The sequence below is a fragment of the Herpailurus yagouaroundi genome, unplaced genomic scaffold, assembly GCF_014898765.1.
Source record: "Herpailurus yagouaroundi ecotype Mexico unplaced genomic scaffold, PumYag 29, whole genome shotgun sequence".
NCBI classification, from domain to species: Eukaryota; Metazoa; Chordata; class Mammalia; order Carnivora; family Felidae; genus Herpailurus; species Herpailurus yagouaroundi.
The window spans coordinates 91,969,432-91,996,118 of NW_024412377.1; the positions used below are offsets into that span (position 1 = coordinate 91,969,432).

The following is a 26,687-nucleotide window of genomic DNA, read 5'->3' on the forward strand; positions in this document are numbered from 1 at the left end:
ACTTTCTGAACACCAACTTTCACTAATATGACCTACCCTCTGGGAATAACACAGTCACAGGCTCACCCTCTATAAAATGACTCTTTCCTTGTATTCTGAATTTCCATTTTACATAGATGCTGGAAATATTTTGTTGTTTAGACTATAAAATATTTGTGCATTTTTGGACATATTTTAAGCAAAATAAAATATTAAAAAATATTCACTTCCAAATTCATTTTTACGTTTTTCATGTTTACAAATAAACCTGACAATGTTTAACAGAGAATTTAATCTCCAATTAATGATGCAAGATAAAACGGTCAATTGAGGTAATTAATTCCCTGTGTAATTTATGTGAAAATTATTTTACTCTTCTGGGGGTCAAGTTTAAGGGAAACTTGATTAAATTCATTACCCATTCACTTAATTCTCTGAATTTTATATTTTAATGTGTAGTTTTTTTAAATTTTAGACAATTATGAAAAAGACAAATGTTGAATATAAAATTAATGCAAAGTGAAGTCATACAGGTAATTTAGCTGAAATGTTTTTGGTTTGAATTATCTCATTAATATTCATTTGAAGAATGAATGTCTATATCAGACACTCAAACTGTGATAAATTTTTAATTTTGTATTTTATATTTTAAATGTTTAAGAGAAAATAGGCACATACATAGCTTGAGTTAATGTAATTAAATGTTAAATTTATTGTCTATAAAAGTTATTGATTTTTCACTGCATATATTAAAGTATTTCATTTTCTGACACTAACCATACCCTTTTATGGTATTTAACCAAGCTAATCCAAGAAACTAGAAGTAAAATGATTAAGTAAGTGGTATGCCATCAGCTTAATTATATTTCAAGTCATCAAGTTCCTTTGAAGGAAAGAAACATCTATACTTTATAATAACAATATCTTACTTACATAGGGAATTCTACACTGAATTCTGACCTATAATTATATTGATAATGTAACTATTACAGTTGTTGGCATATCCTTCTCCTATGTGTTAGATTCATTTATTAACTTCGATATATCATATGTTATCTGACCTGCTTTTTATAAAATTTAATCTCCATAATTATTTATTAAATAAAACTAAAATTTATATTAAAATTCAATCAAGGAATTTTAGTTATTAATTAACAATAAAATAAAACTTGAAACAAACCTTATTTTAGCATGCTAGAATTTTAATTTTAGTTTACAAAAAGTATAGAAAATAAATAATTATTTGCTTTCCAAATATGCCAGACTTGTTACTTAGACCTGATGCTATATTGCATAAAATAAATGGAAACCTTGAACCAAATCTATAATTAGCTCACGTCATGAAGTACTACATAATTATTTAACCATCATGAAACTATGCTTTGATTGCTTTTTTATTTTTTTTTAATTTTTTTTTCAACGTTTTTATTTATTTTGGGGACAGAGAGAGACAGAGCATGAACGGGGGAGGGGCAGAGAGAGAGAGGGAGACACAGAATCGGAAACAGGCTCCAGGCTCCGAGCCATCAGCCCAGAGCCTGACGCGGGGCTCGAACTCACGGACCGCGAGATCGTGACCTGGCTGAAGTCGGACGCTCAACCGACTGCGCCACCCAGGCGCCCCGATTGCTTTTTTATTAAATCAATGTTCAGAATTTTGAAAATCAATGTGTTTGAAGTACATATCAATAATCAAAATCAAAGACCGTAATTCCGGGAAGAAAAACATTTGAATAAAGACTCAAGCAATTTTCTTTTTTATAAGCATTAGGTGCAAAAATTACAAACTAAAGCATTTCTTAAATTATATAAATGATCTTTTTCAGCTAGGTTCTCTGATACTTTTTATAGTTTTTTGGTTTTTGTTTTGTTGTGGTTTGGGCTACAAAATAATTACCTTCACAAATTTAACACAAATGACATAAAATATATACATATGTGTTCCTATGACATAAAATATATACATATGTGTTCCTATTTCTATATATATAAGTACTCAAACATGCTTATTGTTTGTTCAGATTTAGTAAGAACACAGTTTCATCTGATAAAAAATGCCACTTAGTTTTGGATAACATCATATCATTAACAAATTATTAAGAAAAGTCAATGATTTCACAATTTAATATTGCCAAAAATAGAAAAAAATCTCTAATAAATCAATGAATTTAAGTCTGAGACAGGCAACAACCAAGTTATTTTGGTTGTTTGAATTGGCTGCTGAAAACAGAGAGCCTTCTTTAGATACTACCAGACAAATAAAAGCTTCTGTAATGCCATTAAAGCTTCACTTGGGAAGAGCTGAGCAGTGGGAGTGTTAGAATCACAGCAGGAAATTCAAAGCAGTCCAATTTATCCTGGTGCTTTAAAAATGGCATTGATCTTATGTAGTAGATGTGTTTCTTGGTTATTCTGGGCTCCTCCACTGTCAAAAGCTTCCCAATCTTAAATGAAAACTTTACCTTTCACATCAGAAGCCTTACTGTGATTGACCTTACCTACCTTTCCAGCACCTTTACTGGCACCAGAGTTTCTGGCCTTCCCTAGTTTTGCTGCTTCTACTCCTCCTATGTGTTTTGAATTTCTTGCTCAAGGCTTTCAGAGTCTTCAGCGTTGTCTTTTTGTTATGCATTGAAGCTATCATGCCTATTTTCCTTGGTACTTCTAGAGATTCCTTAAGCATAGACTGCTACATCTAGCATTTGGAAGTGAAGGATGAAGCAAGGCAGTGAGATCTAAGATTCACTGGTACACAGTTTCAAGTTGGTAAGGTTCATCTCAGAGAAACTGCAAAGAGGATATATGTGTCTGGTGTTTTCCTTCTACTATGAAGAATGTTATCTAACCTCTGCTGTCCACTCCTCTTCCTGCCTCTTTCTCTCTAGAGCAACCTGACAGATTCACACTCTTCTCTTAACTCTCTGCTTGACTCAAATGTTATAAAACCACAGGTGCATCATAAGTGTTATTTTGGCCTTTTGTATTTATTTGTATTAGCATGTATATCACTCTTTAACAATTGCTAGTATATATTTCTGCCACCACCACATGATTTTGAGCTCTTAAAACAGGAAGTTTTCTCACTGGCACAAGTAATTATTAAAACACTATTAAATGAATGAACGGTCAAGTGAACAAATAGGGGTAGAAATTTGTTTTGAAAATAAAAATCTATAAAAGTGATTGTGTCATTACCTTCTGCATTCCTTCATGTGTTTGTTATACATGATCAGTACATTTTATCCCTATAGAAGATTTATTTTAGTCAACAGTTATACTCATATGCTTTTATTATTGAGTCTTAAACAGATATTTTGAGTCTCTATTTTAGCAGAAATCACATAGTCCTGTTAAATGGAATGTACACATATATATATATATATATATATATATATGTATATTCCATAATCATTCATTTACCACCCAACACAGCTTTGCAGTTGGACCAGATTTAATTTTTAAAAATAAGAAATCAAAGAGTCAATATTTATTACTGCATTTATGAGGTACAACCCCATGTCCAGTGAAAAGAAATGCAACCTCATTTTAAACCACTTCAAATTTGCTAAGGTCCTAAAGCAGCTCATGGTTCTACATCTCTTTTGTTTTACATAGATACACATGGAGCATGACAGTAAGCTAGACATCTGCAAAGATCAAAACAACTAAATATGTAACAAGACCACTTTGTTATTTGTATCAAATTATTAAGTTGATTATTTAGCCTTTTAATGTCAATATCATCAGCTGTTAAAATGGACATTAACAAATCTACATTCTATGATTAATGTATCAAAGGTGATTACATATATAAAGGCTAAAGTAAAGTAAAAAGCAAAATATAAATTGTTTTTATTTCACATCCAATTCTCACAGCAGTTATTTAGCTATTATTCATATTGTATATTTTTCAGGTTTTACTTTCATTATTTACTGTGGCAGATTTTATTGTTGCTCCCCACTCTTATACCCACTTTCTTTGTAGAGACATTATACCTGGTGATTTATTACTCTGTGACAAGTAGTACCTTCTTTGTCATCCTACCCGATAGCAGTCTTGGGCATGTGACTTGCCTTGGCCACTTGAGCAAAAGTGACAGTGTGCCCTTCTCTAGCAGAAGCTTTAAGAGCCAATATGTTCATTTGTTGCCTTCTTGTTCTTTCCTCTTTGTCATAGGAACAGCGTATCCTATTGGGAGCTGTTCCTGCAGTCTAGATCTTAGAATAAAGAAAACACAAGGAGCAGTAGTTGCAACCCTTAAATTTAACACGAGCAAGAAATAAGCCCTTTTGCTCTAAATCGTGGTGACACTATAATTTATCATCCAGACTAGGAATCGTTTGAGAATGAATGGTGTGCTATTGATGATTATACCAAGACTACAGATATACTCATGGGCAATCCCGGGTGAACAGGAGGAATCTGTATCTTACCTACATGAATAGAATTTAAGGAGTTAAAAGTTCGACAGGGCATATTACAAACATAATTAAGTATCATTCCCTATCTTCCTTACCATCCCATCCATTCCCTTATCATCTTTTGGTTCTCCCAACAGTATTTGTTAATATTATGTTAATACTGTAAATACTTTTCTGCCTTGTGTATATATATAAATGCAATTAATACGTACATATATATTGTTGATTTTCATTTCTTGCATATTCTTCTCCCTCTGAAGTTCACTCTCATTTTTAACTTTTTGCAGATTTTTCTATGAAAACAGCACTAATTCAACTCCCAACTTTCATTCAGTTCTTTAAGTCCCCCCTCAGTATTCCAGTGCATCAAGAATTTGTTGATTTAATTTTCTTGAAGAACTTGAAAACTCTTGAAGAACTCCCAGAGGCTTCTGACTTTCCCTAGACCAAACTACGCCTGCTCTAAGTCTGGTATGCATTTGTCATCAATCATTTATCCCTTCACCAGTGTCGCATATATTCCTCAGTTTCTTTCTTTCCAGGAGTGAAATCCTGTTTAATGTAGGCTTGTATTTTTTTGGGGGGGGGGGGGGCATGGTCTAGGTTTACTCTCTTGTTTTCATTGAAGCATATCAAATAACTTCCAGGAAAAGATAATGGGAGATAATTTTTGACATTTTACATTTATAAAAATATCTTCATTCTGTCTTTAATCATTTGTTAGGTATCATTTTCTGTAAAAATGTTTTCAAAGTATTTTTTCACCGTGTTTGCTAGAAGTGTTATATTGATAACTTTAAAGCCATTATTTTTCCTTACATTTTGTATGTGGACCATCTCTTTCTTCCCTTCAGACGTTTGCAGAATCTTTGTCCCCAGGAATATAAAATTGCACAGGGCTGTGTGTCTGCGGATGTGTTTTCACTCACTGTACTGGCCTGTTGTTGTCCCTTTTAAATATTTATTTGATTTTTTTTTCTCTCATCCACTTTTTCTCTTTTCTTTGGCTCAGTAAGTCCAAGTATAAGGCTTGCTCTGAAAGCTGGCTTGGAGAATGAGGCTTGGATCCACAGTCAAACTCTGATGATTAATTGTCAACTATGCCTACACCAAAGAACTGCTATTCCCTAATAGGGGAGCCAGAACAGAGAGAGAGTATCTATTCACCTCATTGTTGGAAGAAGACAATCTGTGCCATGGCCAGTAGTTAGGTTTAGGCAACTTATGGAACGAATATCAAACTCCCAACACTAGCCCAGAGGATGTTTGACTCTGTCCATTAAGATGAGCTATTACTCCATCTCTTTAGATGATTTATTAATGAAGAAGAGATCAGTATTATTTAATCCAATAATTTTCTCTTATGGGGAGAAATATGATGGACCACATCCTTTAAAAGAGGATTATTATAAAAACCCATTCCATACAACTGATTTGAAGTTTGAAAAACAACACCAAAACAAAGAAATGTTTGTTAGGGATAGAAGATAAAAAAATAATGTGATGAATAGGAAATAATTTCCTATAAAATAGGGATAGAAGATTAAAAAAATCATTTGAGGAATAGGAAATAATAATTAAACCAGAAATCTAGAGTAAAATGGATGCTGAATTTAATAGCTAAGTTAACTACAAGGGGATATTTTTATAATATCATTCTCTGGTTTAAATAAAATATACTTTATGTTAGGGAAGATATAAGGAGAAACATATTTCCTGGTAGTCTAAGAGAATTTATCATTTGGCTTTTATATAATGGGCATTGACCCTCCTAATATAGTTCTTTGTCAGGTTGGAAAGGATATTAAGTGCATTTTTATGTGGTTTATCCTTATATAGGACCTTTATACAAGTTCCTTTGATGACAATTCCAACTGATCTCTTGCCATTGTAAAATGGTTCATGGAATGAGTAGCTTATTGAATTTATACAGAGACCATTTAAACCTTCACATGCTCACATACACATCTTATGAATTAAAAAAAGATGTGTTTATTTTTATTATGTGGATAGATAAATCAAAGCTAAAAATTTCCATCCCATTCTTCTATTCTTTCGGTCCTAGTCACTATGTAAGAATCTATAATTCCCCAGATGTTGTTCTCAATGTACTTAGCAAGTATTTAGTTTACCCTCCAATTGTGCCAAACATTTTCCTAGGTAATAAAGATATAGCAGTAGAAAACAAATAAACCTAGATGTCATGAGGCTTATATGCTATGGTTAGTTAGATAACAGGGAAATAAATTTTAAGTATTTGTGTATCTATGTGGAAGAAAATTAAAGCAGAGTAAAGGTAATAATTATGCAGGAGGAGTGAGTTAATATGGGATTACTATTTACATTATTTGGTCAGAGTTTCTTTTCACAAATACAGTTATGAAAACAATATAGAATGGAGCTATATGGATAAAAGAGAGAAGAATATTTAAGTCAGATTAGACAGTAAGTGTAATACCCCCCCCCCAAGTGGGGCATTGCTTGTCACAGTCAAAGATCAACAAGAAAGATGATGCCCCTGAAGCTCAGAGAGGATATGAGTGGTGGCGATGAGGTGAGAAGTCAAAGGGCTCAACCACTTGAGATCATAAAATCCTCTTTTGAGACTCTGCCTTTTACTGCTCGTGATGTGAGAAGTATACTGAAGATCTTTGAGAAGAGTCATAAAATGATCTGTTTTAACAACTTTATGGAATCACTCAATGATATGTTGAGAATAGAGTGTAGAAGGGGCAAGCACTGAGGCAGGGAGATCAATTAGGTAGATACTGCAATAATCCAAATTCAGAATGATGGTAGCTAAGATCATGGTGGCAGCTGTTAAAGAGTGAGAAATGGACGTGTGTGTGTGTGTGTGTGTGTGTGTATGAAATGTGATGTGGCAGGATATGTTCATTGACTGGATGTGAGGTGTCTGAGAAACAGGTATCTCCAAGTTTGTGATGTAAGCAGTTGCAACAATAGAATGCTATTTGCTGCTTTAGAAAATACTGTGGGACGGTTGCGGGGGTGGGGGGGTGGGGGGAGGAAATTAAGATTCTGAATTAACATCTAAGATGCCTTTTAAATGTCCAGATGGAAATGTGAGGGAAACAGTGTGATATATGTGTCCTGAATGCAGGTGAAAAGTGAATGGGCTTTCAGAAATCAACTTTATGAAGAATTCCAAAAGATAACCACAAAAAGAGTACAAGATGCCCTGGAGTGTCAAAACTGACAATGTCTCCACTGTGGTTGTGCAGGTGAGTTATTAGTAGTCATGTCAAAGCATAGCAGATAACAAGGCCAAAAAAGAGGACAATAAGTGACAAAGCAGGACTACTAGGTTCAGTAGGGACATAGAAAGATGAGGGCCAAGATCTTGTCACTTGGCAAGTGGGAATGGACTAATCGGAAATGTGACCTTTCCAAAGACTTCCATTCTAGATGATTGGTATTTGGTCTAACAGCCCTTTGACACAATTTATAATTTAAAAAATGTAAAATAACCCCAAATATTCCAGACTATGTGATAGACAAGATAAATTTAGTATAACCCAGGAACGCAAGCGTTTTATGATATGTAAAGAAGTGTCTGTGTCTCCATGCCATCACAGAATAATCAGGCTTGATTTGGAACAGGTGTAAGAACCTGTAGGCAATTACTGGAAATGTTAAGGAAGAGTAATATTAAATACTGGACTTTTTGAGTAGCTTATCTGCTCAGAGCAGTTGAGCTTTGCCTAGTTAATATCCCTATATGAATAATCATGATGATAAGACATAATTAGTTACCATTTAAATAGGAAATCACTGTTTAGTCATGATGGCATAAACCTATAGATCATATGTTATTTGGGCCATGGAATCAGCAGGAATGTTTCCCCTAAAGACCAGGTTAAAAGTAAAATTTCTTCTTCAGGCCATGTAAGATTTTGGAATTGAGGAGGTCAGCACAGAAGCTTCTACAAGCATTCTCTTATTACAAAAGAATTTTCTCTGAAAGGTTGCCTGGCCAGAGGAAGAAAGAAATTTTCGGCTATTGGGAATCTCTGAAACACAATAAATATACAAATTGTATTTTTACTATTCAATACTACTATTGTTCTGGTTGCTGTTCTATAATAATGGAAAAGACTTTCATTGGTTTAAAGGACTTATGGGAAAATTTAGATAGTTGATATAATTTTTGATGGAAGTGCTATACGGACACATGATATAAGAAATCTGGTTTGACCATTCCAAGAACTCTGGAGAGCTTAGTGGGAGAGTAAAACTTTTCTTTCCTTCTTCAGGATGAGCTTGCTCTACATTCAATCATATATTCACTCATTCACATATTCAAAAGATGTTTATTACACAGCAGCTAAGTGGCAATTACTAAGTTAAACAAATAGATTTTTAGAGATCCTGAGGTTGAAACATATTAGAATGTAATTCCCTCAGGGGACTCTGGACAGTGAACAAAGGAGAGTTAGTAATCTTGTGCAGAAACATGTATGACATAATTCTACCAGAGAAGATGCTTTAGTTCCTTCACAAGACTCATGGGCTTTGGACAACATAAGCAACAGTCAGCTTCATCCAAATACCACCACCCCCAACCTCTAGCCTTGATAATAAACAATGTCAATCAGATGATATTCAGATGAACACAAATGTTTGTTTAACATTGCTAATAAAATAGCAAATATAAGAAATTTTATTTTACTACTTTTCCAGGTCCTTTCCTTGGGGATAATATTTACATCCCAAATTTTATTTTCCCCTATGCTATAAATTCCCTTTACCTTCTTACTACATAGTAAACTCAGTATCTTAAAGTGCCCATCTTAGTGGTACATCCCTTGGCTCTCCCTTTCAGAATTTTACTCTTGCATTATTACTTGTTTCTCCCTGAAAAACATGTTTTCTTCCTCAGAATTACTGCTTCAAATATTAGATCATGTAACTAAATTAAATCATTGTAAATGAAGTAATTTACTAATCTAGCTGATCACTAAGTCAGATGGAAACTTTAAAACGAATAAAATTATTATATATTCACAGCACCAATCCCAGAAGCTGTTAGTATGAACTTCTGGAGGAGGGGCTTAGGAAATTAGAACTAAAAAAGACATTCCCTAATGCAGCCTGTTCAATGAATTGATTTTAGTAAGCATGCACTTTGCCACTGATGCCAAAGCAAGAGTGCCAGAGTGAAGCCGAAGGGCTTATGCTAAAGTGACTGGCTGGTTCAAACTAATTATGGGGAGCTAATTTCTCCAAATAAGTGAGGCATAATTCTCCCTCATGCTTCTGTTATTCCTTATGACTTCCTGCCAAGAATTTCTTTCTGATTCTTCTCAGTTTTCTCTGTACTTCAGTTTCCAGTTCAAGCCTAACCCTTCCATGAAGTCTTTGAGAACTACACAGGCCATGGGAAATATGGCTGGCTTAATTTCTATTTGAGTTTTTTTTTTTTTTACCTCCATGAACCCTTAGAAGAATTAATATACGAGTTGAAGAAATAGAGAAGAGATCATTAAACCTCTATAGACAAGAAAGAAGTAGTAATTATGGTGCAAAAGGAAGCAGAGGAGTGAGAGAGAGTGTGTGTGTGTAAAATAGAGCAGAAGAGTGTGAAACAGAATGTTAAATGTGTCAAAGAGAGCAGAGGAGGAATAAGAAAAGAATTTGTGAACAGCAGAATGAGAGAGGGTCAGGGGGCTTAGATCTCCACGAAAATGTTGTTGAGGATAAGGATGAAGAATACTCAATTTAAGTTTTTGGTTACATTTTCATGTTTTCCCTCTGTCTTCTCAAATATTGGTAAAGTTTCCTATGTACATGCACACATGTTTCCAGACATTCCTTTGAAGAAATCAAGGAGAATAGAGGACCGTGTTTTACTTCTGGGGCCACAGACTTGAGGAATAGTTATTATGGACATGCTGACAGACTCCCTTTTCTGTGGTAGGATACCTATCAATTATTAAACCTTAGTTTACTACCAGTATAGGCACTTGGCTCATTAATGAAATATAAACCCCTATAATCTGCTTACAAGATCTCTCCATGCAACATTGAAAATGTTGGAATAATTGTGAACACATGTGTATGGAGGGAGGGGGGAGGGGGGTTAGGGATTTCCCAGAATGCATGGGACTCTGTTGGCACCACACTTTCCATGATACAATGAATTATACCACCAGTTTCTGGAAATTTTCCAAGCCCTGGATGAGGACAGCTTATTGGGGCAAAATCCACGACTGGAAGCAATTTAAAATTACTCATATTTTCGCCATGGTTATAGGGAAGCAAGATTTTCTACACAAAATGCATCCTTGTGCTACCAAGAACTCAATAATACATGGATTTTTTTTTTTTTTTGACTACTGAAAATGTGCCACTGCAGAGTCAGGAGTGTTTATGGGGGATGAGTCCTAGATGTTTGGAAGCCAACATGCCCATAATTTAGTTATGGTGATTGAGAATCTGAAATTTCCAGATAAAATGCAACTGCATTATTTCATGGATTTTTTTTTTTTTTTGAGATTTTAACATACCAAATTTTGGACAACTTATAATTGTTGTCATCTGGGAGAAGGTAGTTGTTATTACCTGCCCCATCTATCAAAAATTTTAGAATGGTGTCAGCTGTTTGGATAATAATCCTGGAGAATGTAGTGCAGCATTCTTTTAGGAAATGACAAATCATTAATGCTGATAATCAGAGGATAATTATGTGAGGGAAAAGTAAGCACACTGATGATCCCAATTCAAAAAGTTGTACTCTGAATATAAAGAAGTCATAGTTTTAGAATCAATCAATTATTTTTCTCACATTTTCTTTCTTATGCATGAAAGTGATATATAAGAGACATTTCAATAAGAATAAAAAAAAACTCTAGGTGACATAAAAAATTGGGTCCACATTAAATTGGCAGAGATTTGTCCTTCCCTTACTTTTAGTGATACATGTAACAGTGGTGCACGTATTATGGATGCTATTTTAGCTACAACAGACTTCACAATTCTGAAAATTTGGTCCTGGAGAAGTTAAAGAAGTTAAAGGCATTAAAGCCCAAATGGAAGTTAAAGCTTATCCAGAGATACTGAGGACAGAATGGGAAAGATTAATAACAGCAACTTCAAAGAAAGCAGGAACTCATGCTTCAGGGCCTAAAGCTGTCAGGGCAATAATCTAATTTACTAACATCTGTGTTGAGCAAGGCCCACATGCATTGCCCAGGGATTTAGCCTGATTTCCCATCAGGTATAATCCCTTACGCTGTATATTATGGCAGTAACAGCTATTTATCCCCCAATTACCGTAGGTCTACTGGAAACTCTCTCTGATGCATAGAAATTTTGTCTGGCACAGTGAACCCAGCTGTATAGAGGATTGCACTAGGGTTGAGATTTAGTGTGAAGAGCCAACAACCTATGGGGAAAGATGAGTAACATTCCCCTATGTACCTCAGTATAATTCACCACCAAGATAGAGAGAACTATGAGTCAGAGGGGAAAGATGCAGAAAGGAACATTCTAGAGTGAACCAGTTCTTCCTCTTCCATTTACCTCAGCATCTATTCCAAATTTGGGACATCTAAAGCTAGGCAGTCATTTAGAGAGTCCTTCACATGACTGGAAAGCAAACACCTAGGGGAAAGAGATAATATTGTATAGCATAAAGTAATACATAGTATAGAGCCACATAGAACATAGAACATATAACACATAACAGGCATCCCCTCTGTAGGGTAGAAAATATTTAGCTCTTATTTAATTCCATTGTCCCTTGGCCACATGGGAAAAATATCTTCATTGTTCAACAAACACTATTTGATACATTGCATCAACCATACTTAGAAAACTGAGGAGAATGTCTCTCTTGTTTTTCTTGTTTTTCATTTTTTTTTTAAGGATTTTATTTGTAAGTAATCTCTGTACCAAACATGGGGCTCAAACAACCCTGAGATCAAGGGTCACATGCTATAACAACTAAGCCAGCCAGCCACCCCTGAGGAGAAGATCTTTCAATGACACAGTGTTCCAGCTACAGGGGCGCCTGGGTGGCGCAGTCGGTTAAGCGTCCGACTTCAGCCAGGTCACGATCTCGCGGTCCGTGAGTTCGAGCCCCGCGTCAGGCTCTGGGCTGATGGCTCGGAGCCTGGAGCCTGTTTCCGATTCTGTGTCTCCCTCTCTCTCTGCCCCTCCCCCGTTCATGCTCTGTCTCTCTCTGTCCCAAAAATAAATAAACGTTGAAAAAAAAAATTAAAAAAAAAACAAAAAACAATGTTCCAGCTACATAATAAATGTATCTTGTCATGACAATGTCATATTTGGGGAGCAAACAGACAGCTTTTTTATAGTCCACAAAATGTTACTATTGGAAAACAGAGTTGGTTGAAAATATACTAAACTTTAATAATGATTATATGATTTTAATAATTATAAAATAATTATAGTAACTATAAAAAGGATTCTTTCATTCACTAGCATTATAGTTCCATTTTGGAAAGAAGTTTTTTCAAGGATATATTAGGAAAATACTCTAAAGTACATGTGAGACTCTAAGAAGACAGGTTGGAAGCAGATAGATAATCAATAGCTTTAAATTAAAACAAACACTAAAACAAAATAAAACCTGGTGATGGAGATAAGCAGAGAGAAAAAGGGGAATGAGGAACACAATAGATAAAAGAAACAAGGGATGCCTGGCTGGCTAGGTTAGTAGGGTGTGTGACTCTTGATCTTAGGCTTGTGAATTCAAGCCCATGTTGGCTCTGGAAATTACTTAAAAATAAAATCTTAAAATACATAAATAAATAAAGGAACAGGGGCACCTAGGTGGCTCAGTTGGTTGGGCAGCCAATCTTGATTTGGGCTTGGTCATGGCCTCACGGTTCCTGAGTTTGAGCCCCATCCCGTGTTGGACTCTGGGCTCACAGTGTTGAGCCTGCTTAGGATTCTGTCTCCCTCTCTCTCTGCCCCTTCCCTGTTTGCGCTCTCTCTCTCTCTCTCTCTCAAAATAAATAAAAAAATAAAACTTAAAAAAAAAAAAGAATACAGTGGTATCAAAAAATTGTGAATAGTGGCTAATGAACTTTGAAATAGTTTTCAATATTTAAAATGTATGGCTTGGTGTTTTTGTGGAAACACCCATAACTGATTTTTCTAAACCTATAATGAGATCAATTATATAAGCTCGTTTTATTTTTTTTTATTTGCTTGCTTGTTATTTTAGTGATGGTATAAAAATCAAATAAAGTAGGCCATATATCACATCTAGGACAGTGTGACCCAAAACAGGAGCAAACTACTGGGAAGGGAGGTAAGATGATCCATAAGCTGTAGAAGCCAGAAGTCAACAAGAAGGAAGTTGCCCTTACGGGAAGGAAGCATGCAGATCTCAAATGTAATTTGAAGAGGGCACTTCAGTTGATATCTATCTTATCCTGAAATAGTAATAATATTACCAAATATGAGTTAGAGGAAATCATAGATTCTACATCAAGTGTATAATTTGCTAGATTTCAGGTGACTTAAGCTTTTCTTTTTTTTTTTTTTTTTTTAATTTAAATCAATTTTTTTTTTTTTAATACTTCATTTTTTGGTTTTAGTTGAAACAATGTATATTTTTAGGATTTTATGGTAAAACTTTACACTCATACTTTACACAAATTACAAAGTTCTGCTTCAACTCTTTATTTTTTTTTAATTCAGCCCATGTACAGTACAAGTATATGCAAAACTTCTTTACATTGTACACACTTTTTTTTAAATCAATGGAGATACAAAATTCTGGCTTGTAATTTTAGACAAAGACAAGAAGCTTCAAACTAGACGTAAAGGGTTAAAATTAATTCTCAGATAAAAGTCTGTACTTTCTTTTGTATTTCTCTGAGATGTGATTTTGAAATTCCTAAGGGATTTAATTTTTTCTGCAGATACATTTTTTAATAAAAGGAATTCTGAGAAATTCTCTGAATACAATCCAGCAGAATTGACATGTAACTATGTATGTATTTATACAATAAATACAAATAAATGCCCAGTTTATTTAATAGTGCTTCTTACATTATGAAACTATTTTTGAGGTTTGAAGTAATAATTATTTTTTTGTAATTTTCCCTATTCCAAATTTAATTCTATTATGAGGTTTAACATAATTTGGGAAATTTATTCTTGTAACATTTTCCCAGAACATTAACTATTATCTGTTGAAAATCTTTGACCTTCTGAGGAATTCACCATCTTATTGTCTAATAGAAGTATCACAAACTTCAAGTCTTCTTATTTTAAGATTTTAAAACTTTAAAAATAGAGATCATAGTTCTATCTACAGAAACCTAGACAATATTCAATAGCGAAAATTATTCTATTTTACACATTCTTTTCATCAGTCATCTCAAGTTTGACAGAGAGACAAAACAAATGAAAATAAAATTTTATGAAATTATAGTAAAATTATTCTAATGTCTCATCACAAAAAGGAATCATTGAAAGTCATTTAAAAGCAATTCAGTCACACCTACTGTTTTTCTAATGGAGGATATGCTTTAGTGTTGATAAGAATAAAAAGTTTAAGTGATCAAACAATTTTCAAACATGTTTTTCTCTTCTTCTGAGGTTCATACATTTCTCTTTCCCCTTATTAATGAGTTAAATTACATATCTTTATTCACTTTCTCTTTTTTGGCAACATAGAATAAACCCATCTTTTCCAAGTGAAACTGAAATCTCAAGACTGACAATCCATTCTGCACCAGTTAGTAGCAGGATTCTAAAATTTATCAAGTTGAAAGATATTCCTTTAAGGTCAATGCTTAGAAACAGTTTATGAATACATATGAGTGTGAGGAAGTGTGGAGCTTCTAGCACAGTTCTGGAACTAGGCACAGAGATTCTTCCTTAATTGTTTGCTTTAGGTCTATAATTAAAGTCCAGCCCTTTAATGTTTGTTTGTTTGTTTGTTTGTCTTTGTTTGTTTATTATCTAGCAGTAGAGCAAAATCATATCGAAGACATTTGCCAGAATTAAACAGATCAAATTTTGCAGTTCATTAAAGGGTAAATATTTTGAGGTAATAAAAGACTCCACTCATCAAAAGGTACCTTTTGAAATATCTATAGAATTATAAAAAGAGACACCTGAAGACTTGGCCTCAGAGAACTTGACTTCAAGTTCTCACTCCACCATTTACAAGTTTGTGATACTTGTGACATTCAGCATTGACTTATTTTGACACGGGAAGATGACCAACCATCCAAGTACCTGCAGGATCTAAGGATATTCAAAAAGGTGCAGATTTGGTGTGTGCTTAGAGGATACTGTGGCCTGAGAGCAAATATAGCGGGAACATCCCAGCTTTCTGGCCTGAATGGTTATAGAGCTCTGTGAATCTGAAAAAGGACTGAAACTTCTAAGGCCCATAATTTTTGAGTTTGGCTCAGATCTCAATCCTCTACAATTCTTTAACCTCTTCAGGGAAAAAAAATAAGTAATTTTCTAAACAGTCTTGCTCATATGTAGAATAATATAAGATTGTTTATATAATGGGGGGAAAAAGAAAAGAAAATGGAAATCATTTTATTCAATGAAAGATTAACAAACACTTGAGAGAAGAATGTATAATGTTCACAGAAACATGTAATCATAAAGATAAGAGAGATAATACAACAACTTCCATAAAAGAATTGAAAGTATAAGAAAAGAACTCTAAGTAAGAAATTTAATAATTAAGAGATGATAGAAATGTAAATAAATGTAAATGCATCTGATCTAATTCTGTCTGGGTTCGGTTGTCCTTAGCATAGTAAGGAATATTTTCTTTTACCTCATAATTCTTTAACCTCATAATAGGCTCCCTATTCTCAGAGCTGCTTAATGAAGTTCCTCATGTTTTAATAATAGTTAAGAGCTTGGAATAGCCCAAATACCACCTTGATCATCAAAAATTATTAAGTGCTCATGACTGTAGTCAAATGGCTGGAACCCAGGAACATTTCACATAGTTCAGAGTACAAAGCAGAATAAACCCATAAATAGGGAAATTTGTGTTGTAATACATATCCAAAGTGTCTCATCTGCAATTCCGGTATCCAAAGAATTCTAATCACCAAAAGGTTTTTTCATATAGTGACAAAATAAGACCTACTTTATATATGAATATTTATTGATGTTTTTGTTTAAATTGAATATTCATATTTTATATTCATATATATATATGTATACATATGAAGTATTAACATGTCTGATTAGGTGGTGCCATCCCGAACTCCATTAAATGTTACATAATACAAGATACATGCAAAATGTTACCTTTAAAAAATTCAGACAAAATCCCAATTCTAGAATACATCTGGCCCCTGGGATTTGAATAAGGAATTGTACACCTGATTATATCTCATACATACTTATTTCTCTAGTTCTTCTTTTTTTAAGTCATCTGATTCATATTAGGGAATATATTCCTTAATATGTGCTTATTTCAATTTCAAGTAAATGAATCAAATTAAATCATAAATGAAATATCTCAATGAATATTTATGCATATAACAAATTTTTAATTTTATCTTTTGGTTTCCTCCTGCCAGTTGAAGAGAAGCTCCTCTAGGTTAGTTTCTAATAATTTGATTTTTTTATCTCCAAAATCATGTGCCCAAGTGAAAAATTACAATGTAACCATTATCTAATTCTAAATAATTTTAATCCCAAGTGATATTTTAAAAGTCTTTTCTGCTAATTGTTTTAACTAAAATAAGAAAATATTAAATATATTTGCATATGCTTATTTAAATATCTTAGGAATGTGCTTTGTACACAACATAGAAGTCTATAAACATAAAGCTGTGGAGACTATTATTACGGTATTGAGTTTATATAAAAGCAACAAACTTGCACTCCTTTGTTTTGCATTCCACAAAACAATATTTTACGAGAAATTTTGAAAGGAATCAGGTACCCTTATATGACAACTAAGAATGCTCTCATTTCAAAGGAATTTTTTAAAATCATAGAATACAACCAGAAAACTAGAGTGAAGTAATGTGAACCATTCAAGTTTAGAGACCATCTTTTAGGAAGGACATTACTTTATTCTTTCCAGAAATATGAAGCTGGATTGATTATGTTATCGTTAGTAACAAGAAAATTGTCACCTTCATACTAAATTGGCCTGTTTTGTATGTTTGGCTGATGAATTAAAGTATAAAACCTGAGTTATCACTTCTATTTCAGGTTGGCACCTCAGTCCCATGTTTATGAATTACAAATTTGAATTCAGTGTCACAGTTACAGTGGACATAGCTAAAACAAGTGGAAAATGAGCGTTGACTTAATTTTCTCAAAAATACCAGGTCAGAAAAATTGACACAGATGTGGCTGTGCTGCTGCATATTTTTAGTATTCTCTTTATTGTCTCCTGTTCAATGAGACATCTGCTTCATTTTCCAAACTAGTAAAAAGTCTTCAAGCCCTAATAGACTCCACACTGAGTTTTATGGATCGTATTAGTTGAGTTCTTCTTTCCCTTTATTCATCTGAGGAACATCTTTATCATAAATCAGTGTCTAACTAGGCAATTCGGCAGGATGATTGTTGAAATTCTTGTTTATAAATCTCTCAGACTTTTATTTGAAGTGATTCTTTTCTTTCTAAATTTAAAACTACTTGTACAAGAAAACATCCGTTTGTCAGAATAATAGAATATTAAAAAGAGCAAACTCTTTAAAACTGAAGAATCATTTATAATTGTCATAGTTCAATCAATTGGCATGCATAGGAGCACTTATATGTGTGTTTCATATCTTAAGTGCATGTGAAAATAGGGACATCTACATGAAAATATAAACTGTATAACTGTTTATGAATGCTAACTTTCTACAATGACTGTTGTGGAATTATGGAGTTTGACTTATCATATTATACTAGATTATAATAAATTAAGTGACTTATGGGTTGATATTACTTTGGAAAACACATAATAACCACAAAGCTTTGAAAGGTTATACCAACAAAATGAAAAAGGATGAAGAATAAACAGCCATTACAAGATTGTATCTCTCTCTATGTGTACAGATATATATATAGAGAGAGATGTGTGTTTATACATACATATTACCTATTTAACAAGCAATAAAACAGAACAATAAAAAGTATTCAAACTTACAATAAAGCTTTCCTGAAATGTCCAAAGACCTTATTCTATCATTAAAAGGTCACATCCTTGAATATATTTTTTTAAATGGAGACTTAGTCATATCCAGTGAATATAAGGAAATTTTTCTGGATAAATAAGATAACCTTTACAAGTGTCTGCATAGGTCTCTTACAAAGGAAAAAGAAAATTAAACTCACTTCATCCGCCCTCTCAGTGTGAGAAATAAGTAGATTTATTTAAAGAATGGGGTAAACATCATTTCCCATGAAACATTCTCTATTTCAAAGAAGCCAGGAAGTTTTGGAGGGATTGACCTCTCCCCTAGTTACCGGTGGCATTGATACCAATTCCTTGCCTTTTGGTGGGCATATACATTGAATTGGCTGATAACCAATCCTATAGCTGATATTCTCCTGGGCACCGTGATTGTTTTGACCTTGTGAACTATGTTGATAAATCAGAGAGATGTTCAAGATTTTTATATAGTGGCTGAGATAATAAACAATAAACAGGTTTGCTTTGGACAGTGTAATGTAAATATGTAAAATATGAAAGTTGTAGAATAAGGTGATAACAAAATTAAAACTAAAGCATCACCAAGAACACCACAGTTTATTTGAAAAAAGTATACAAAACAATAAAAACTTTTAAAAATCATGTCAAACATAAGGCAAAGTAAGTTTCCCCTCCCCATATTTTAGATTATTGGATCTCATGTACTATTGAGAGTACTATTGAGTACTAATTGTACTATTTGTACTATTAGAGTCAGAGAATAGACAGAGGGACTTCTATATTTATCAATCATTGGATTAATTTTCATACCAAACATGTATTGCTTAATAATAATTTTAAGTAAAAATTTAATTAGTGCACATTTTTATTTAAGAGGCAATATTCTTTCTTGAATTTACATCTTTATTCCTCAACATCAGGAGAAACTTTCACAGATATCTTTTAAGAGGCCAGACTCTGTAGGAAGCCCACTGATGTTTAAACAACACATAGGATCTGGTAATGCTGTACCTCTAGTTTAATCTTTCTGTGCCTTAACTTACTCGAAAATGGACAAAAATGGTACCTGCTATGGTCTGAGTGTTTGTGTCCCCTCAATATTCATATGTTAAAATCCTAAGTATAAAAGGTGATGGTATTAATAGGTAGAGCCTTTGAGAGGTGATTAAAGCATGAGAGTGGAGCTCTCCTGAATAGGTAAGTACTCATATAAAAGAGGCTCTCAAGAGATCCTTAAACCCTTCACCATGTGAGAACCAACTAGAAGTCTGTGACCTGGAACAGGGCCCTTACTTGACATGCTGGCACCCTAATTTCAGACTTGCAGCTGGCAGAACTGTGAGCAATAAATGTCTGCTCTTTGTAAGCCGCCCAATCTGTGGTGTGTGACTATAGCAGACTCAACGGACTAAGACACTGTCCATCCCAATATGACCATGTGATGGTTAAATAAATATGGTGATATATCTATCACCCTTAAAAGACCCTTGTCCCATAGGAATCATTCAATACATATTATTGACATAATTATTTATGTTATTACAATTCATTTTATTATTTATTATTCATTAGCAGTAGTATCTCCATAATGCTCCCTAAAATGTGTCATTATAATGATCACTCTTTGTATCAACATATTCATCAGGATTTGAAGGTCTTTGTCTCTAAGATTACTAGACACTTAAAATATTTTTTAAAAACATATACTGATACTTTTTCTAATAATCAAATATTTTTTTTTATTTTTGTCAGCACAGCTCTGTATAGGTTTCATGTAACCTATTCAGTGCTATTATTAAGTATTGGCTTTGCCTGTTCTTGAAGAAAGTATACATGGCATTCACATCTGTGCTCTTATTAATGTAGAATTAAATCACAAATGTGTTAGTATAGAAAACCACAATTTGAAAATACTAGATAGTGGATGGATAAATTTTTTCAATTTTTTATCTCAAATTTTGGTAGAGGGCAATTAACTTAGAAACATTTATTTTTCTGTCTAAACAGTGCAGAATTTATTACCCCAGTGTTTTGAAAACATGTTATAGTTCAGATATAAAAGAAAAGCCATAAGATCTTCTCTGCTTTCAAGCCTGGCTCACTAACATTGGAATGTGGTAGTTTGGGACTCAGATAACCATGGTTACTATGTGTTTCAAACTGACTTGACATGTAAGTGCATAGTTCTTGTTTAGAAAACCTACACCGGCATACAAACTAAAAAGAAAACAAAAACCAAAAAACTTAAGATTAAGCATACATACTTGGTAAAAATATTAATAGATATTTTCTACATTTATATCTATACTTTTATAATAAACAAATATGTAAAATCTGTAATATCTCTTCCTTTTCATATGTGCATGAAAGAGAAAAATGTAGAGAGAAAAATAGAGAAATAAGATTTGAAAAAATCAAATGGTTCAATAGTCATAATTTATGCCACACAAAGTTTTGAAACAAACTTTATTATAATGCTAATTTGCTATATTTTACAATACCATTTTAGCTATAATGCAAGAGTGGGCTTATGAAAATTGAATTATCTGAACTTTTTGGATTTGGGCAGCCAGAGTTTCCGATCTCAGCATTTCCTAGGTGACCTCTCGGTTTAATATTTGTAAAACACAGGTATATAAATGTATGTATAAAACACAATATGTGGTTAAAATGTGAAGTCACTATCCCAGGGTCTAAATCCAAGTTTTGGTATGTGATTTCCTAGTTGCACCACTTCAGTCATGTTGCTAAACCTTTGTAGCCTCATTTTCTAAATCTGTAAAATGAGGCTATTAGAAGTACTTACAGGGTTTGCTTTTCTGGGAATTAACAGAACATGTAAGTAACATACCTAAAAGTGCCTTGCATTTTAGGGCCTCCCGGGTGGCTCAGTCAGTTAAGTGTCTGACTCTTCATTTCTGCTCAGGTCATGTTCTCACACGGTTCTTGGATACCAGCTTCACATTGGACTCTGTGCTAACAGCGTGGAGCCTGCTTGGGACTCTCTTTCCATCTCTCTCTGCCCCTCCCCTGCTCATGTTCTCTCTCTGTGTCTCAAAATACATAAACTTTTAAAAAGTGCCTTAAAAAGTAAGCACTCAGTAACGGCTATTGTTGTTATAAAAACTGATACAGAGATAGATAAGTAAATAAATAAATAAATATTCAAAGGATTTACTTTTTATATTGTGACATAGGTTGTCTTGTTTAGGACAGTGGAGTAATGGATAAAGGGATGGGGCAAGGAAGCTAGAGGCAGACAGAAAGAAAAAAAAGAAAATTAAAAAAAACTGCCTACCAGGGTTGCACATAAAATATAAGACACCCAGTTAAGTTGGAATTTCAGATAAACAAGGAATAATATTTTAGTATAATTATGCAACATCTAATATTTGGGACATAAGAATACCAAAACTGTATTTTTGTTTTTCTGAAATCCTATATTTACTTTTTTAAATTGTGCTAAATCTGACAACCCTGTGCCAGCCAGGGAAAAATCGAACAACATGTATAAGATAATCCAATGTATATCAAATAATATATCTACATATATACATTTTGTGTACCAGTATAAGATCCTGAAAAAAATCTTTATGTAATAATCTGTAGGGATTTACCTTATATTTGATCACAAAAACGGTTTATTGTGATTATAATATTCTATTATAGTCAAATCAAACATAAAACTATATTATGTGTATGTACACTTATGCATCTTTCTTACAACATAGTAGGTTTAAAGAAAGAGAAATATTCTCTGAGGTACAAAATCCATTCGTAAAATGAATCTCAGAATTGAAGTTGCATTAGTTTACAGAGTGGGATTGGGAAGAATTGTATTAAGTTTGAGATTCCCTGGAGCTTGTCATTCAGATCCAGTAATAAGGTATTTAATGAGTGCTGGGTCAAAACATGCACTTAGCTATGGGAATTTGGTAGTGTAAGCATAGTTGATTTAATGTGTTGCCCACATTCCTCTTTACATTTACAATGTAAACTTCCTCTTTACATTTAAAAAAGTAGAGACTAATGCAATAATACAATTTGGGTTCCTTTTTAAACTCAAGATGTAGCAAGGAGAATTAATTCACTTAATTAGCATCTGGTAAACACTCAAGAATTTCACCTACTTACCATTTATTCATTTGTGTGTGTGTGTGTGTGTGTGTGTGTGTGTGTGTGTGTGTGTGTGTAGAAAGGTGCAGACGTCCCATCTGTGATAGCGGTTATTTAGGAATACAATGTTTTGTTTTGTTTTGTTTTGTTTTCTATTTTATCTGCATTATTTTTCAAATGGAATTAAGATATAAATGCTTCTTAAAGACAATAATGTGATATATTAAGGATACACATGCTCATTAAGGATGATATTATTAGAATGTAAAAGCTTAATAAATTGTTTGCACCTAACTTTTTAATAAATAGAACTATTTTTTTCCCTAGGGGTATTGTGAAAAAGAAATACTGAGACACCTCCCCCCATAAACTGAGAAAGTTTGAGAAACTTTGCTATAAATTCTTACAGAATACTATTTGGTCCATAAAATAAATATTTACCATTATTCAAATTGACCCAGAGTTATAATCTGAAGTCTTTCAAGACCAACTTTAAATAAAGCCCTGGTGAACCACCTACAACTTTTATATGAGTAATTCAGAAATTGTCTTGAGATTAGAAGTTCATTAAATTTTTATTTGTTTAAAGCTTTATCTTTTTTTTAAGTTTATTTATTTATTTTGAGAGAGACAGAGACAGCGCGAGTGGGAGAGGAACAGACCTTCTGACTCTCAGGAGACAGAGAATCCCAAGCAGCTCCCCACTGTCATTAAAGAGCCCAGCGAGGGGGCTTGAACCTACAAAACTGGGAGATCATGACCTGAGCCAAACCAAGAGTTGGATGCTTAACCAGCTGAGCCACCTGGGCTACCCATTACATTTTTATCTTTGAAGAATACAGGACTTAAGTTTTCTGGAAGCTTTTCGTTTACTAAATTCTTACTCTATAATTCATTGTAATTTCTGCTCTTTTCTCAGACTTCCCTTCTCTTTAATATAAAAAGTTAATACAAATCAAATCAGTGGAGGTAAAAAAAATCTAATTTACTTACATAATATTTGACTGCTGCCATTAATAATTCCACTGGATCTACTGTAAGTTTAGAACAGTAAGATAATTATTCTAATTGCATGAGCAACTTTAATTGTTAGTGTCTCTTCTTAGAGCAATTATATGGAAAAGCTAGATCAGACAATCAAAACAATTAAAATGGCTGATGTAATTGTTAAAAAATAGAAATTAGTCTTCCAAACTTTAAGCAAGGATTAATTTATGTTTCAAGATATTTTTAAAAAGAGTCTTCTATATGAAAATGCACAGGGACAAAAAAATGTAAAAAAGGCCTGCTTTTTTCTGTCTCATCATGAAAGATATAAACTATCCTAGTTTTCATACGCAAAGATGAAGCTAGTGACCCATAATAAATAAAGCACAAGGTTTGAATTATTTTTCTAAAGTAGTCATCATTTTGCAGATGCAATCTCACACTTTAATTTAGTCCTCATTGCAGTTAATGATACACAACAGTGGTGACTTATTGAGGTGAGAAGTCAATCTGTGGTCACTTAAATGGAACTGAGCTAACTATACGATCTGTAAGTATAACCTCATTAGTATCCTGCCTTGATAAATTAACCAAATGCAGAAAATATGTAATTATCAGCATCATCAATATGTTAACGAAAACAGTGAGTATTTACTGAATATTTCTGAGATAGTACACATCTACCAAAATGAATGAATGAATAAATTAAATAAATAAATAAATAAATAAATAAATAAATAAATAAATAAATAACATTTGCAAATCACTCCTACAATCACTTTGCCTATGGGATGCCCTCTAGCTGCTTTACGTTAATGTTTCTTAGTCTAGCATAATTTGGACATATGTGATGGGAAATTAGGCTCTATTTAATAAAAAAGTTATGTACTCAGTAAGTCCAATGACTTTCCCATAGGTCTCCTGTCTTTTCTGATTTGAATCTCTCAGCCTATCCACTGTTATCTTGGTTTTAATAAACAGACTCATTCAAGTTTCAGAATAGATGAAAAATAGAGTAAAAATACAGAGAAGTGTTATTTTAAGGTCAGCAAGATCTCATAGAATCTAAGAAACAAACGAAAACAGTGCTTGCTCTTCCAGAGGAACAAAGTCAGGAATACCAGGTGAATGTCCTTGCCCATCCGACTCAGGAATCCATCTCTACCCCTCTTTTCTAGCACCTCTGCTTTCTTCAGTGACTGTCTTCTCTTCTCAGTTTCCTCAAGCTCCTCTCACAAATTTAGATTACAGCTGTTTTTTTTGTTTATTTGTTTGTTTGATTTTTAAATTGGAGTGTGAGGTAATTCCATTCTCTTCACATTAAAGTTTTAGCTGAACTAATGGATGCCCTGGGGCTTAGCTTTCCCTAGTCCCATAAGGTCCGTTAGGGTCATCATGTGGTCATTGGGCTGCAGGTAGAAGTTCCCCCAGCACTAAGCTATGGACTGGCATAAATTTCTGCTGATTCAGCGCTTAGAAATGTTTCATTCAAATTCTGTTTCACTGAAGGATATCTGCAGATATTCTGCCTTGTGTAGCCAAAAAATAATTGGTATCTATCTGCTCTTCAGACAAAATTTAGTCCACAAAACTTGCAGATATGTGTCTTGTAGACCTTACAGGCCTAACTGCAGTTTTAGCATCCAGTTGAAATTCAGGTAGTGTATTTCTAGGTAAAATGAGGTGAATGAATATTTTTGAATGTTTTTCTAATGATGCAGATTTTATTGAAATCTACTTGCATAATTTAAACTCAGGTTTGGAAACCATTTGAATAATTAATTGCACATTTTTATCAGCATTACCAGCATAGAGCCAGCTCCAACAAACATGGAAATGTTGCTCTTAGAACTATCTTTCTAAACTACTACTTTATTGTCTTGGGTTTCTTTTAAGTAGAATATCAGCATTAGAAACATATTTTCAATTATTTTTAGACTCATCACATAAGCAGAAGTCAAATTATGAATATAAAGTAGCATAAAATGGTATCTAGAAATCTTTAGATAACTTAGTTTGTGAGTACCCAGTGAATCAATAAGACTTTAAAATAATTAAGTTTCAGTTGTAAGTAAACAATAATAGAAAACAGAAGTGTATTCGTATGCAGAAGATGAGTAAAGATAAGCAAATAGCTGTAGTTGTTAAACTAATCTGTGTGTTTACAGAGACACTTTTTAAAGGGAATTTTGACAGCATGTATTCTGTATAAGAAGCCACTAATGGTAGAGAACAATTTCAGAAAACATATTTTGCACAGAATAGGTTTCAAGAGATGTTTATAAGCCGATAAATGATCTCAGACTACTAGAGGTATTGATGATAATGAAATCAAGTGTAAAATGTGAGCAGGGATTTCTTGTGTTCTCAATCATTTTTCCTAAGTTAATAATTAAATAGAAAGCATATTCCTTTCTATTACATTAGTGAATGCATTTTACTCTTATTGTACCCCAAAGATGTTAGAATTGGCTGTGTAGGTATGCACAAACTAAAACAACTACGGCTGGTTAACAATCACCTGGATACATAAAACTGTAATTTATGATGAAATTGTTTCTCACAGTTCTGAGATGGAGCAACTCTCTGTATTATCAAACATCCAGGAGTTTAAACGTTTGGCTACTGAGTTCCATAATGACAATCTCTTCGTTCAAAATGTATGTCTTATCAGTAGAGAATTTTAGATAAAGTAATTGATGGTTCTATGTACATAATATTCATATCTGAATTTAGGGAACATGCTAATTTCTCCTTCATCTTTTTTTAGTTGTATTCTCCTAGCTTTTTAAAATTAGTTTAACAATTGGTTCATTACTTTTTCATTTAATTTCAGTAAATAATCCTCACATGATACCTCTCTAATGGATGCAAAGAGAAAGACAGTGGTTGAAGAAATTAAGAAGTATATGTAAGTAGATTTCAACATTTTTGGAATCTCAAAGAATATATGGGAATTCTGTGTACTACTCTTACAACTTTTCTGTGATTCTGAACTTACATCAAAATAAAAAGTTAGAGGTTCTGGGAAGATGGCGGC

At 33.3% G+C, this 26,687-nt stretch overlaps 1 long non-coding RNA gene across 2 annotated transcripts in view; it reads left to right on the forward strand.

Annotated features, from left to right (window-relative positions):
* The window catches only part of LOC121013589 (uncharacterized), a 175,757-nt gene that overhangs the window by 126,638 nt on the left and 22,432 nt on the right, over window positions 1-26,687 (forward strand). For both annotated transcript variants that reach the window (XR_005782794.1, XR_005782790.1), the window contains 3 exons: window positions 4,689-4,872; window positions 7,523-7,643; window positions 26,484-26,558. This is a non-coding gene — a long non-coding RNA (uncharacterized LOC121013589). The remainder of the gene's footprint in view (window positions 1-4,688; window positions 4,873-7,522; window positions 7,644-26,483; window positions 26,559-26,687) is intronic.